The sequence below is a fragment of the Oryctolagus cuniculus genome, chromosome 1 (genome assembly GCF_051225735.1).
Source record: "Oryctolagus cuniculus isolate XC-2025 breed Fujian yellow rabbit chromosome 1, ASM5122573v1, whole genome shotgun sequence".
NCBI classification, from domain to species: Eukaryota; Metazoa; Chordata; class Mammalia; order Lagomorpha; family Leporidae; genus Oryctolagus; species Oryctolagus cuniculus.
In genome coordinates, this window is record NC_142867.1 from 164,779,465 (window position 1) to 164,793,692 (window position 14,228).

General features: G+C 47.7%; 1 protein-coding gene and 1 long non-coding RNA gene across 10 annotated transcripts in view; one reads left to right on the forward strand and one right to left on the reverse strand.

Annotated features, from left to right (window-relative positions):
- LOC149128738 (uncharacterized) overlaps nucleotides 1-14,228 on the reverse strand; it is a 56,941-nt gene that overhangs the window by 42,510 nt on the left and 203 nt on the right. For 2 of the 5 annotated variants that reach the window (XR_016223447.1, XR_016223439.1), the window contains exons 1-2: nucleotides 13,850-13,989; nucleotides 9,495-9,587 (exon numbers count right to left, since the gene is read on the reverse strand). This is a non-coding gene — a long non-coding RNA (uncharacterized LOC149128738). Of the gene's footprint in view, nucleotides 1-1,098; nucleotides 1,871-9,494; nucleotides 9,588-13,849; nucleotides 13,990-14,228 lie in introns of those variants that run through there. The other 3 variants (XR_016223440.1, XR_016223448.1, XR_016223443.1) reach the window with 3 other exon arrangements.
- Nucleotides 14,090-14,228, forward strand: part of VLDLR (very low density lipoprotein receptor) — a 40,816-nt gene continuing 40,677 nt past the window's right edge. For all 5 annotated transcript variants that reach the window (XR_016228948.1, XM_008255864.5, XM_070067733.2 and 2 more), the window contains exon 1: nucleotides 14,090-14,227. The gene's annotated coding sequence lies outside the window, so the exon portion shown is untranslated. The remainder of the gene's footprint in view (nucleotide 14,228) is intronic.

Here is a 14,228-nt window from a genome sequence, read left to right on the forward strand (position 1 = left end):
ACAAGCTAGGTGTCTCTCGGACCCAGGCCAAGGCTGTTGTCGCCACATTACACAGGACCCCAGTATAAAGTGCCAGGTCAACGAGTTCACACTGTGCTCCACATTGGAGTTTCCATCCCGGGAATCTCAGTAGATTACAGAAGGCACAGTACATGTAGGCTGGGTAGAGATATCACCCTCCTTAGTCATGGACAGGGTCCTTTGAGCGTGTGCCTACTGGGAGTCTCCTAGTGTGGGCTCCTTGGTTGTGGTCCCAAATGTTACAGAGACATCAACACAGATGAGGAAACCTTAAAAATTGCATAAGGTAGGCAGAATCACATGGCAAACAGAGAAAGGGCATTGTGATCCCAGTTTTATGGAATATGAGAACATGTGCACGTGACAAATATTCACAGACCACCTCCCATATGAGGCTAGAGATGGAGGTGGAAGGCGCATGCTAGCAAACACACGACCCTTGCAGGGTGTTCTCAGGGAAACAGGACAAGCTCCAGAGACAGGTGGGAGCAGGAGGTTCCAAGAGCCCACACTGAGAGCCCTTGGAAAGAAACACATTGAAAACTCCTCAACAAGGTAATCCGTGCAGCAAGAAAAGTTGACAAGATTCCTTGGGGGCTGTGATTGCAAATGCAGGCCACAAAACATCAGTTTCTGATTTGATTCAACTATATCAATGACTCTCACCACAACCCTTAGAAAATTGAAAGAAAAAAAAAAGGAAAAATGGGGGAGAAAAATACACCCCCCCCATCCAGTTAAACACATGGAAGTCACAATTGACTGGCTGCTTTGGTTGTAAAGCCAATATGTATATTGCCAAGTGTTGAATCAGGGCAGGTATTTACAGCTGAGCAAGATTCAAATGGCCAGTCATGTTGCCTACCTGAGATACTTAGGAAAAACACAGATTCTGGGAGAGGCTGGAGGATATGAGGAAAGAGGGATTGGGAATTTACTGATCAGAGGACACAAAATTTCAGAGACAGAAGGAACAGGTTTGGAGACCTATTACACAACAGGATGATGATCATCAATAATAATGTAAATTTCAAATGTCTTGCCATAAAAATTGATAGATAATTGAGGTGACAGATGTGTTAATTAGATTGATTTACTCATACAGCATTATATACTGTATCAAACATTACATTATACCCCATTCACATATACCATGAATTGTCAACCAAAAATAACATGTATAATTCAGCTTGAAATAAAATTTTAAAAATATACAAAAGATTTTAATAAAGTGTCTTCTCTAATAGACTATTAGATCCATTAGTAGAAATCAACTACCAAAAATCAGTTCATATCACAGAGAAATGCGAAGATTATTTGGCCTGATAAATAGTTCCTGCTTTCACCTTCAGTTTCCAAATAATCCCTGTTGCAATATTTCTGATAATTTCTCCAGTGAATCATCTCTTGAAATGACCCTGATTTGAGGAAATGATATCAGATCTGCAAAGCACAGCTCCACTTCTCTTCATAGCCTACAAACTTTTTTTCCATGGACAGACAGAGCCTGCGGAGATTTCACTTAAAAATTTTTTTTTAGATGAGTATATTTCCTTGAAAGGCAGAGTTACAGAGACAGGGAGGGATGGAGAGATGGTTCATCTGCTGGTTCACTCCCCAAGGGACACCCATAGTGGAGGCTGGGCTGGGCTGAAGCCAGGAGCCTGGAATTCCATCCAGGCCTCCCACAAGGGTGGCAGGGGTCCAAACACTAGGGCATCTTCCACTGATTTTCAAGGTACATCAGTAGGGAGCTGGATCAGCATCTGGGACTCCAACCAGCACTCATCTGGGATGCCCATGTCACAAGTTGTGGCTTAACCCTCTGCACCACAATGCCGATCCTCTCCTGAGATTTTTAAGAGAACAAAGCAGAAGGCACAGAGGGATTGGGGGGGAGGGGAGGAGAAAATAAGCAACTTTATTGGACAAGATTAACATTTTCTTGCAAAGGAAAAAAATAAGGCACAGTTACGACAAATTATAACTACTGCGTTTTGTCCTCTCTCAAGTTATTAACAGATTTTTCTAAGCACCAAGCTTTGCAACAAATCCTAATCAAAATAACATAGGCAGGGCCAGGTGTTGGGCTTAGCAGTGAAGACTCCACTCCGGACAGCTGCATTCCATATCCATGCTGCCCGTCTTCCAGTTTCCAGCTTCCTGCCAACCTGAATCCTGGGAGGCAGCAATGATGACAGGTGACAGCAGGTGACAGCCAAACTGCGTTCCTGGCTCCTGACTTCAGCCTGGCCTAGCCCTAGGTATTGCAGGCATTTGGGGAGCAAACCAGCAGATGAGATCTCTCTCTCTCAAATAAACAAATATTTTGAAAAAAAAAAAATCCAGAGGGAGTAGAGAGAAAGGAGAGGGAGAGGGAGAAGGAGAGGGAAAGGGAGGGGGAGACAGAGACAGAGAGAGAGAGAGAAACTTCCATCTACGGTTCACTCCCTAGAGGAATACAATGGACGGGGCTGGACCAGGTGGAAGCCAGAAGCCAGGAGCTTCTTCTAGGTCTCCAATGTGGGTAGCAGGGGCCCAGGGACTTGGACCATCCTCTGCTGCTTTCCTAGGTGCACTAGCAGGGAGCTGGATCAAGTGGAGTAGCTTGGAAAGGAACCAACACCCATATGGTATGCTGGCCTCACAGGCAGTGGCTTTACCCACCATGTCACAGTTCCAGCCCCAAAAGGATGCTTTCAAATCCCCCTTCAGGGGATACTGACTCCAGGTTTTACCTGAGGTTATCCCAGGGCTATGTCTTGGTAACACAAACACTACTTGGTATCTTTTGTTTTGTCTTCATTTTATTTTTGCTTTGCTTAAGAAAAAAAAAAAAGATATTAGATGAAGGCCAATTCTAAGTATGCCCATTTGGAAGAAAAGAATAAGAAACTATAAAAATTTACGGTCTGCTTCTTTAAAGCATGAGACAGAGTTTATGAAAAGATCTTACTGAGATTCCATCTAGCCACATTAAATATTCATGGCCATTCTTCTATGTGTGAGGTCTAGAACGCAGACAATCAGGGCACACATAGCATCAATGCCGCGAGGACACGAAACTGGGTCTGAGCTCCTCCAAACTGCTGAAGAGAAATGACTTCCTCCCACTCAGTCCACATTCTGCTCCCAGGGAAACTGACATCATGTGTGCAGAGAACTTGGACCCTACTCAGAAGAAAGTCAGCGTGTAAATTCGAAACCTTCTTGCCACACTTAGTAGGACACGGCTACCATTTTTATGTTTCACATTTAGAAAACCACCCCTTATGCCAGCAGCCGAGCTCTGTAAGTCACCATACAATGAAGAAGAGACTGTCTTTGACTCCATGGATTTGCTACTGGGCATGCTGAACAGCTTGCATGTCAACCAACATCTCTCCCTCTCCTCTCTGTGTTTTCTTGCAGCCTCAGGCAAAGAAATGCAAGGGAGGAAGGAAGAGACGTAAGGAGAAAACCAGTGATCCATCTTCCTTGTTGTCAGTCCCTGAGAGTTATCTGTCTGGAATGCACCAAGAGAACCTGATTGAAAGATATTTTCCCAGGGCCGGCGCCGTGGCTCACTTGGTTAATCCTCCACCTGCGATGCCGGCATCCCATATGGGCACCGGGTTCTAGTCCTGGTTGCTCCTCTTCCAGTCCAGCCCTCTGCTGTGGCCCGCGAAAGCAGTGGAGGATGGCCCAAGTGCTTGGGCCCTGCACCCACATGGGAGACCAGGAGGAAGTACCTGGCTCCTGGCTTTGTATCAGTGCAGCCGGCCATAGCAGCCATTTGTGGAGTGAACCAATGGAAGACCTTTCTCTGTCTCTCTCTCTCACTAACTCTACCTGTCTAATAAAAAAAAAAAAAAACTAAATATATTATCCCATATTCCAAATCATTTCCACAAACAATGGAAGCTCTTACAAACATTAAATCATATATATATATATATACACACACTTTTTTTTTTTTTTTTTTTTTTTTTTTTTTTTTTGCTTACAAGATACTTACTTCTTACAGCAGAAAAAGAGTCAGTTTTGACTGCAAAGGACACCAGTGACACTGGGGCATTATGGTGAAGAAAAGGAAAGGCGAGCAGAAATCTCAGGTATGTCTCATTCCCACACAACCCCATCCCAATCCTGATACCATGCTACCAACAGGGAGGCCTCAGATCCCTGGTTCCAAATGGCCTTTTGTTATATTCTTCCCAGGGCAAATCCAAGTCAATTTAGGAAGGAGTTCTGATTTGGGTCATTAACCATCAATTGTCCTTGAATTTGGGTCAATAACCATGAACTCTTCAACTAGACAAGGAAACCTCTCCAAAAGGGTGATGTTTTACTTCCCTCACATGCATGGAATGCCAATTCGGAATGACAATGAGACCCAGAAATTGGCTGTGATAAACATACCTTCTGAGAGAGCTCAATTTCTCCAAGGATGGGGAAATAATTCTTAAGATCCCAAAATAGAATGTCAATTTCTACCAGGTCTTAACTCTGTTCCCCCACAGCTTAGCAAAACAACCCACCACCTGGGGCCTTGTCATCCTATCAGCTCAGATCACTGTTCCTTTAGGTACCAAAGCCTCCTTTTCCTGGGAATCTACAAGGCACTCAAGGCTCCTTGAAGATTTCAGTGGGAGCCCCAGCCGCTGCTAAAAGAACTTCTCCAATCACAATAGAATCCCCTTAACTCTTTGATCTTCCTGTCCATTGATTCCGGACTTCTGACTCTAGGAATCATTAAGTGGTCTTTCCTCTCGCAGATGGCAAACTCTGTCATTCCTCATAATTGAGTGGGCACTCGATGAATGAATGCTACAGTGCCCTGAGAAAGAACACACTTCCTATTGGCAGCAAATCCAAGAGAAAGTTCCTAAGAAGAAAGGACTGTCAATTACCACTTAGCAAGCCTGAGTTGGCTCCACAGAAAGCGCAAACAAACCCTTAGCAACTTGCTCCCCCTACCCAGAGCAGCCACACTGCCCTCCAGTCACCTGGCACGCCGCTGGTCTCACAGAGGCGCTCCACAAGTCCTTGCTGGTAGATTGATTCCTTCGGGCATGAGACTGGTGATATGTAATCCATCACCTGATAGGTAGACGCCAGCTGGGTTCCTAACAGTCTGGCTGGTGCCCAGCTTCTGACCTCCCAGGATCCTTGGCTCTCTTACAGATGACAGATCAAGCTGAGCGTCAGATGCTGGGCCAGGAGCAGGATGCGCAGAGGCCCCCGGGGGCTATTCTGGAACACGCGGAGGGGATTTGCTTTTGCCTCTCCTGCAGGAACCACAGTAACATTCCTGAATCCCTAAGGGTGTAGCCATGTTCAGATTTCACTGTGCGGTTTTCCTTCTCTGCACCTCTGGGCCAGGGCTTCCAGTTTGACAGCGAGCGATTCACAATTCGAATGTACAGCAGACTGGTCTGGGCAGCCTACAAACGCTCATGCCCTGGTGCCGTGACCAAACATCACACTTAATGGCCCCAAGTGAGGTCCGGTGTTGATGCTTCTACAAGCTCTCTAGGGATACGTAAACTGCCTTGCAATCGGGGTTGAGAACCACTGCTTTTTTTTTTTTTTTTTTTTTGACAGGCAGAGTTAGACAGTGAGAGAGAGAGACAGACAGAAAGGTCTTCCTTCCGTTGGAGAACCATTGCTTTTACATGGTCAACTCCTGGGCCTATTCTTATGCCTCTCTTCTATATTATCATCGCCCTCATCGTCATCACAATAAGAAAAACGTCATTAACAGTAGCTAACACTCACCGAGCATTTATCACATGCCTGGCACTGTTCTAAGTGCTTCATTTGTATGAATGCACTGAACCTGCCTAAGAAGCAGGTACTCCGGACATTCCCACTTTTTAGGTGAAAAATCTGAGGCATAGCGAGGCTAAATAATTTGCTGAAGATTTTACAGTAAATAGTAGAGCCAGGCTCTGAACCCAGGAAGCCTGGCTCTAGCACCCACTCTCCAAACCATTAACCCACATTGTCTCTCGCATTCACACAGTGCACATAGACTTTCAAGGGTCACCCGGGTGCCCTCTTGATCTTGGATGGTACAATCACCCTCTCAGATGGTCTTATTTCCAAATATGCACATTTGATCCCAGTGTCAAAAACCTTGAATGGCATACTAATTGCTTTGGGGACAAAAATATACAAATAAGAGGGTCTCTCCAAAAGCATCTTGAGGGGTGAGGTTTGGCCAAGGGGTTAAGACACCTCTTGAGACAGATTCCACATCAGAGTGCCGAGTTCAAATCCTGGCTCCTCTCTCAACTCCAGCTTCGTGCTCATGTGCACCCTGGAAGGCAGCAGGTGATCACTCAAGTGCTTGGATAATGTCACCCACATGTGAGACTCTGCTCCTGATCCAGCTTCCTGATAACGTGCCTGGGAAAGCACTGGAAGATGGCTCAAGCACCTGAGCCCCTGCCACCCATGTAGGAGACCCGGATGGAGTTCCAGACTCCTGTCTGATCTGGCCTGGCCCTAAATGTTGCAGCCGTTTGGGGAGTGAACTGTAAATATTTCAATTCCTTCCTTCAATGCCTGCCTGCCTGCCTGCCTGCCTGCCTGCCTGCCTTCCTTCCTTCCTTCCTTCCTTCCTCCCTCCCTCCCTCCCTCCCTCTCTCTCCCTCCCTCCCTCTCTCTTCCTCCCTCCTTCTCTCTCCCCCCACACACACCTTTCCTTTCAAATAAATAATTGAGAAGGGGAAGGAAACATATTCATTAAGATACTCAATCCTTCATGGAGCTCAAGCAGTAATGTAAGAATTTAAATCACAAGAAAATACTAGATACTCATGTTTAACTATGCACCAAACTACACATCTCCTAAAAGTTTAGAATGGAACCATCAGCAGCAGGCGAGGTGCTCAGCCCAGGCCAAGACACTGGCTAGGAAGCCTGTGCTGCCATACTAATTGCCCAGCTCTGGTGCTGCACCCCACCCCGACTCCAGTTTCTTGTTCCCGCAGACGCTGGGAATGCCTGGGTGATGGCTCAAGTACTTGGGGCCCTGCCACCACGTGGGAGACCTGGAGTGATTTCCACCTGGGGAGTGAGTCAGTGGATAAGAGGTCTCTCCCTGTCTCTGTCTTCTCTGTCCTCTCTGCCTCTGGAAACTTTTTAAATGCAATGATTACGACAAAATTGGACACACTTAAACAACTTGATGCATCATCACAACTCACAGATTAAAACTCTGAAGTCCTAATAAGCGAGGCACAGCTCGTTAGCTTAGTCCAGGGTACAAAGCTGCTAGTTCCACAGAAACTCCGGTCATAACAGTGTTTGAAATGCCATCAGCACTACACTCCAAAACCTCCTGTAAATCACATTTCTATTAAATGACAACAATCAAATTTAGGACCAGAATCATTGGAATTAATTATCTGAGTTCCCAGAAAGTTAAACGGTCCAGCATCTCATTTCTGAATTGAAAAACAAACTGAACTTGACCCTTAGCAAAAATAAAGGAGACCGATGAGTTCACAATGGATCCTGTATCGTGTCCTATATGATCTACTGCCAGTTAAAATGTAAACTACTTGTAATTGGCTTTATAGTGAGTTAGCTGAGGGCATAAGCTATGCTGATAGGCTTCTGCGTCCCCAGACTGCAAGCATCAGAAAGCCCCTGGGAACTTGTTAGAATTGCACATTCTTCCCATTGTATCATCTCCCTGCACACACACGTGCATTTTCATATAAAATATTAATTTTTTTCAATTACATGTGATGCTGGTATTTTCACTCAGCCTGTGGATTGTCTTTCATATTCACTGTGATGCTTTTAATCAAAAAGAGATTCTGTTGTTGGTGGTGTGTTTTGTTTGGGGTTAACCTGTTTAAATGATAACCTAGTCAAATTCATCATGTCTTATCTTCTGGCTTCTGCTTTTTACCTCGTTCAGTAACATTTGCCATTTTCAGAGGTCTTAATGGTATTGTATATATGAGTGCTTGTCAAATAAATGTGGCTTTTTTTTCACATTTAGATCTTAATCAGTTTGAAATTTGTATTTCTAGGGCCAGCTTTATGGCATAGCACATTAAGTCACCACTTTCACCACCGGCATCCCATGTGGGCACCTGTTTGTGTCCACTCCACTTCCAAGCCAGCTCCCTGCTAATGGCCTGGGAAATGCAGGGGAGGATAGCCCAAGTGTGTGGGCCCCTGCTACCCATGTGGGAGACCCGGATGAAATCCCTGCCTCCTGGCTTCAGCCTCACCCAGTCCTGGCTGTTGTGGCTGTTTGGGGAGTGAACCAGCAAATGGAAGTTCTCAGTCTCTGTCTCTCTGTGACCCTCTCTCTGTAACCCTACCTTTCAAATAAGTAAATCTTCATTTAAAAAAAGAAAGAAGTTTGTATTTCCATATGGAATAGACTAGACATCCAATACCATTTCTTTGCTTTTTTTTTTAAGATTTATTCTATTGGGGTGGGCGCTGTGGCACAGCAGGTTAACGCCCTGGCCTGAAGCGCCGGCATCCCATATGGGCACCAGTTCAAGACCCAGCTGCTCCACTTCTGATCCAGCTCTCTGCTGTGGCCTGGGAAAGCAGTAGAAGATGGCCCAGGTCCTTGTGCCCCTGCACCCACATGGGAGACCCAAAGGAGGCTCCTGGCTCCAGATTGGCGCAGCTCTGGCCACTGCGGCCAATTGGGGAGTGAACCATCGGATGGAAGACCTCTCTCTCTCTCTCTGGCTCTCCTCTCTCTGTGTAACTCTGACTTTCAAATAAATAAGTAAATCTTTAAAAGATTTATTCTATTTATTTGAAAGTCAGAGTTACAGATAGAGAAAGAGAGACAGAGATCTTCCTTCTGCTGGTTCACTCCCCAAATGACCACAATGGCTGGGGCTGGGCCACACTGATGCCAGGAGCTTCTTCCAGGTCTCTCACATGGGTGCAGGGGCCCAAGCACTTGGGCTCTCTTCCACCGCCTCCCCAGGCACACCAGCAGGGAGCTGCAACTGAACTGGAGGAGCCAGGACTTGCATCGGAGCCCACATGAGATACTGGCATTACAGGCATTGGCTTTACCTGGGGTAACAATGCAGGTCTACCAACACCATTTCTTTCTCTATAGATAATCTATTTTCCTCCAGTATTATATTCAATGTAAAATTATTTAGTGACTGATTTGTAATACTACTCATATCCTATATTAAATTCTATATATGTAAAAAAAAATTTTTCATGCACCACCCCAGAGCTAGTAAGTCAGAAACTCTCACAGTGGGACCCTGCACGCTGCTCTTTGACAAGTCCTCCAGGAGGTTCTGATAGAAACTAAAAGTTGTGACGTATTGGTTTACACCTGCTCGCCCTCCGGCTGGGACCTAGAGAGGGATGAATTGCCCATGCATCTTATTAGGTTGTCATGGTATTAGCAGATGGCGGGGCCCCGGGAAGTCATCATGACAATATCTGAGACGGGGTTAGCTCTTTTCACTTCTCACCTGCTAGGCCGAGGCTTTGGGCCTTCAATGCTGCACGGCAGCCAAGTGGTCTGGAGGGTACTTCTGAGGCCCATGTCTATGCGTCCAAGGGTCCTGAACAAGGAAACGATACACATTAGCCTTAGCATTTCCTATGGGCCCTGAATCACGCCCTTCAGAGACACTGCACAAAGAACTTTACACACATGTCACAGAAGTGAAGCCACCGTGCAATTCAAACCTGCGTGGAAGCAGTCGTTCTCTGAAAGAGTTTCTTAATCAGTGCTAATGGCAAGAATCCACTGGAACAGGTAGTTCCCTGAGCTCCGCCCTGGACCTGCTCAATCAGGATCACCAAGGGAGGGCCCTGGCAATCTGTACTTTCATCAGACATCGCCAGTGATTTATATGGATCATATGTGTCTGGACAGCATTATTCAAAGAGATAAAGCCAGAGGACTGGGGAGAAGAATCTCCAGGATGAATTGTATGAGCGTGTCTAACTCTACAAACAGTAGCTTCTTCCTCTCTTTTCTTTAACATCCTCCCTTAATACCAGGGCCTCTAACTACTTTTTCTTCCTCTAGTTTTATTCTACTCTGCCCTCCACAAAATTCACCTTTCATACCATAGTCAGAGTGACCTTAAGAGGATGGCAGGCCTCCGCTCAAATTGCTCCCCAGTCTGCCATTGTTCACAGGGTAAAACGTCATGAGCGTGGTGTTCCAGGTCCGCTCAGTCTAGCCCTTGCCTTCCTCTACCTCACCTCCCACCTGAACTCCACCCTCAAGCCACTCCGAATCCCCAGAACTGATGGGAATACACGGCAGTGGGTTGGGTAGGATTTCAGTATGTCTGCAGATTCCTTGCTGGGAAGCTTGCGCCCAGTGTCAGCGCTGAGGTGTGGAACCGTTAACGGGTATAGTCTCGTGAAAGGAGGTTAGCTCACTGGGGCCAACTTGGGACTAGTGCAGTTCTCTCAGGAACCCATTTGGTTCTCACAAGAGCAGGGTACTAGGATAAGAGCCAGCCTGGCCTCCAAATCTCAGGGTTGCCTGCCTTGCCATGTGACTTCTCCCTTCTGCAAAGGACCTGTTCCCTTTTGGTTTCTCTTCTAATTTTAATGCAGTCAGTGGGGCCCTCCCCACAGGCCAGAGGGGGTCACCAACCTTACACTTTCAGCCTCCAAAGCTGTAAGGTAAATAAACCTCTTTTTTAAAATTTATTTATTTATTTTTATTTTTTGACAGGCAGAGTGGACAGTGAGAGAGAGAGACAGAGAGAAAGGTCTTCCTTTGCCTTTGGTTCACCTTCCAATGGCCACTGTGGCTGGTGCACTGCGGCCGGCGCACTGCGCTGATCCGATGGCAGGAGCCAGGTACTTCTCCTGGTCTGCCATGGGGTGCAGGGCCCAAGCACTTGGGCCATCCTCCACTGCACTCCCGGGCCACAGCAGAGAGTTGGCCTGGAAGAGGGGCAACCGGCACAGAATCCAGCGCCCCGACCGGGACTAGAACCCGGTGTGCCGGCGCCGCAAGGCGGAGGATTAGCCTAGTGAGCCGCGGCACTGGCCAATAAACCTCCTTTCTTGATAAAACACTTAGCCTCAAGGTGCTTTGTTAGAGCAACACCAAAGAGACCAAGACACACATGATACTCTTGCCTCTGCCCCCTCCACTCACCTTGGAACCCCTTTGTTCTCTACCCAGTGTATCATCCTGGTTCATGCCAGGATACCCTAAGGTAACAAAATCTCAGCAGATGAAGGTAACAAAGATTTATTTCCCACTCATCCCATGTCAAGGGTTGGCAAGTCTTTCCTGTAAAGGGCCAGATGATAAATATTCTAGGCTCCGTGAACAATATACAGTTGTATGTCCTCTGTTGCATGCCCTTCCTCCTTCCCATTGGTTTGTTTGGTATAACAATTGAAAAATGTAAAAACAACGCTTATTTGTAGGCCACACAAAAACAGGTCACTGACTAGATTTGGGCTGTGGGTCCGATTTGCCAGAGAACGTGTGGACAGCAGGGAACTATTCAGATGAGTAGTTCTGAAAGAATTTAGTCATTCACAATCCTGGGCCCACAGCATAGCCAACTTGAAGGTTTCTTGTCACAGGCAAAAAGATAGGGTCTCACACAGCCACAGAATACTCTAGAATGGAAGTGGCAGCTTGCACCTTCTGCTCAAAAAATAGACAAAGTTCATCTTCCTACCTACCCCACTACCAGTGGACCAGGAGGTGCAATCCTGCCGTGGAAGCAGGGAGAGTTGGAAGCACTTGGTGAAAACGATGAGCGCACTCAGCTCACAAACGCTCTGCAAGGCCTTCTGTGGGGTCCCCATCCTGCAGCCAGGTAAGCTGCTCTTTCCCGCTCATCTTACAGCACCTGAAGCAGCTTTCGACTACAACAGGCCACAGCAATTGCCCACTTCTCTGTCTCCACCGCATCCTGAGCTTCCCCAGAGAAACACCTCCGGATGGCCTCTGCCTCGTACAGTGTGTCTCCCACAGATGCTGTGCTGCTGCAACAAACACGGGAATACGATGCATGTGGAAATGAATGGATCGCCCATGCTTTTACCCAAAACCTTCCAGACTCCAGCAATAGCAGGCTCCTTGAGCCCAGGTGGTTCAACCAAGGCAACCTCTACTCATCATCAAGTTATCTTTTTGGTTACTCATTACTTATTGCATCAATCAGAGACATTCCTCCTCCAGACCCTTTTCTTCTGATAACCAGCACTTCACAGAGCTGCTTCTTGAAACCTCCAAGCCCACTGATGTCATGTGTTGCTTTTGTTTTCCACCTATAAGTAGAGGCATCTCTGGCTCAGGTGGCCGTCGCAGACAGGCACTGTGATTTTTCCCAAGTTACACAGCCAGACGTGGAATCAATAGTTATGCTTCCTTTTGATTCAACCAAAAAGCTGCAGGACTGAACACAGGACTGCAGCTAAGTTCACCAGGAGTTTATTTACAGCTCTCAGAGAGCTGAAAAGTATAATGCATGCTTGTCAAAGATAAGTCTTACTACGTTCTATCAGTGTTTAGCTTGTCGGGTGCAGTTACCTGAAAAAATTTGAAAAATACGCAGACAACTGCTGAGTAGTGCTGTGCCATTTTCATACAGATTTCACCCAGCCCTTCTCCCTCCTGCCTCTTCTGCAAAGTGACTCAACATCACTGACCCTTCTGAACCCCAAGAATACTGAAGGCAGGGTGCACTGAAGGCATGACCATCCCCCGCCAGGGCGTGTGAGGTGAAACACCACCAGCATGCATCTTCACTACGTAATGGCATAAAACACATTTCAGTTCAGTTTCACGTGCAACACGAGCACGACACTGCAGTGTGTATCAGCCATGTAACCAGAGGACTGGATAAAACAGGTTTCAAAAGGGGCCTTGGTGCCAGACCCCCTCTGTCCAGAGAGGAATGCTCCTTCGTGTTCATCTGCCACAATCTGGGTATCTTCTGGCTCCAGCCACAGGTACCCTGACTTGAAACTTCCTCTCCTCCCTGTCTCCAGGGTGCGGTAAGTTCCTATGAAGCTCCTATCTAATGGCTAGCTATGACAAAGGCCCAGGACAGCCAGGACAAGGACACAGCCAGCCAGCGCCCACCCATTCTCAAACCACCAAAGGCGTGGAGACCCAAGATGACCTTACTAAAATCTGCCAAGTTTGAGTCACTCAAAGCTAAAACAACTTTTTAAAAAAATACCTAAAACCCCTTTTATTTAAGAAGGTGAAACAACGGGGGGGGGGGGGGTCCTCTCTCACTCCACGTAGAAGCTTCACAGACAAACACACTTCAAACAGGGGCAAGCCTGCCAGAAAACCAAAGGAGGCTTTTAAAAGTCAAATGATAGGCTGAGGTACTGCCAGGCACCAGAGTTGCTCCCTCCTAGGGGCCCTGGCCTCTGCTCCTTCTGTCTTTTAGGGAGCCTCCACATTGCATGTTGCAAAGTATATCCAGAATAAACCTACCGGGTCCCTCTTCCAAACAAGGAAAGGTTTAAGCTTTTAATTACAGGCCCTCAAACTATCATTTTGTGCAATTAGCAATTAACTCTCAACACTGATGAGAGAAGGCAGAGCTGAGCGCTAGCGACTCCCCGCCTCCTTATCCCAGACCGGGTTATTTCAGTCCCGTTCTATTCCAGAGGGCAAACCACAACTGCTCGCTCGCTCACTCTTCCGCTCCCTCTCACTTAAAGACACATTTCTGGTTTAGGACAATGGCATCTCCGCGGGCGACGGACCAGGCAGCTGGGACCCCACACCCCAGCCGCGTGAACGCCCGGAGCCCCTCCTGTTCGTCACTTTCCGGGCGGAGAAAGGAGGCCGGAGGAAGATGCTACCTACCAGCCTCTGTGAGTGGCGCGGGCGGCAGCCGTGGACATGCCGGCGGCCCCCCAGCTGCCGGCCCCGCGAGCCGGCCGCAGTGGCTGTACCAGCGCTAGGCGCTGCGGCCGCGAGCCTACGGTAACGACCGTAGGGAGCGCAAGGCTGCTGCGGCGGCAGGTTCCCTGGATCAGGAAATTAGGACAGGCACCGGGGATTGGAGGCGAGGGCGGCGCGCGAGCCAACCAGCGGCCGCCCCGGGCCCCCGTGAGCCCCGGGCGGACGCGCCGAGCAGCCGGGCCGCGGGAGCAGTCCAAGCGGCCACGGCCACGGCCACGGCCACTCACGCAAGCTCACACTCTCACACTCCGGGCCCAGGCACCGGCTGCCCCGGGGCGTG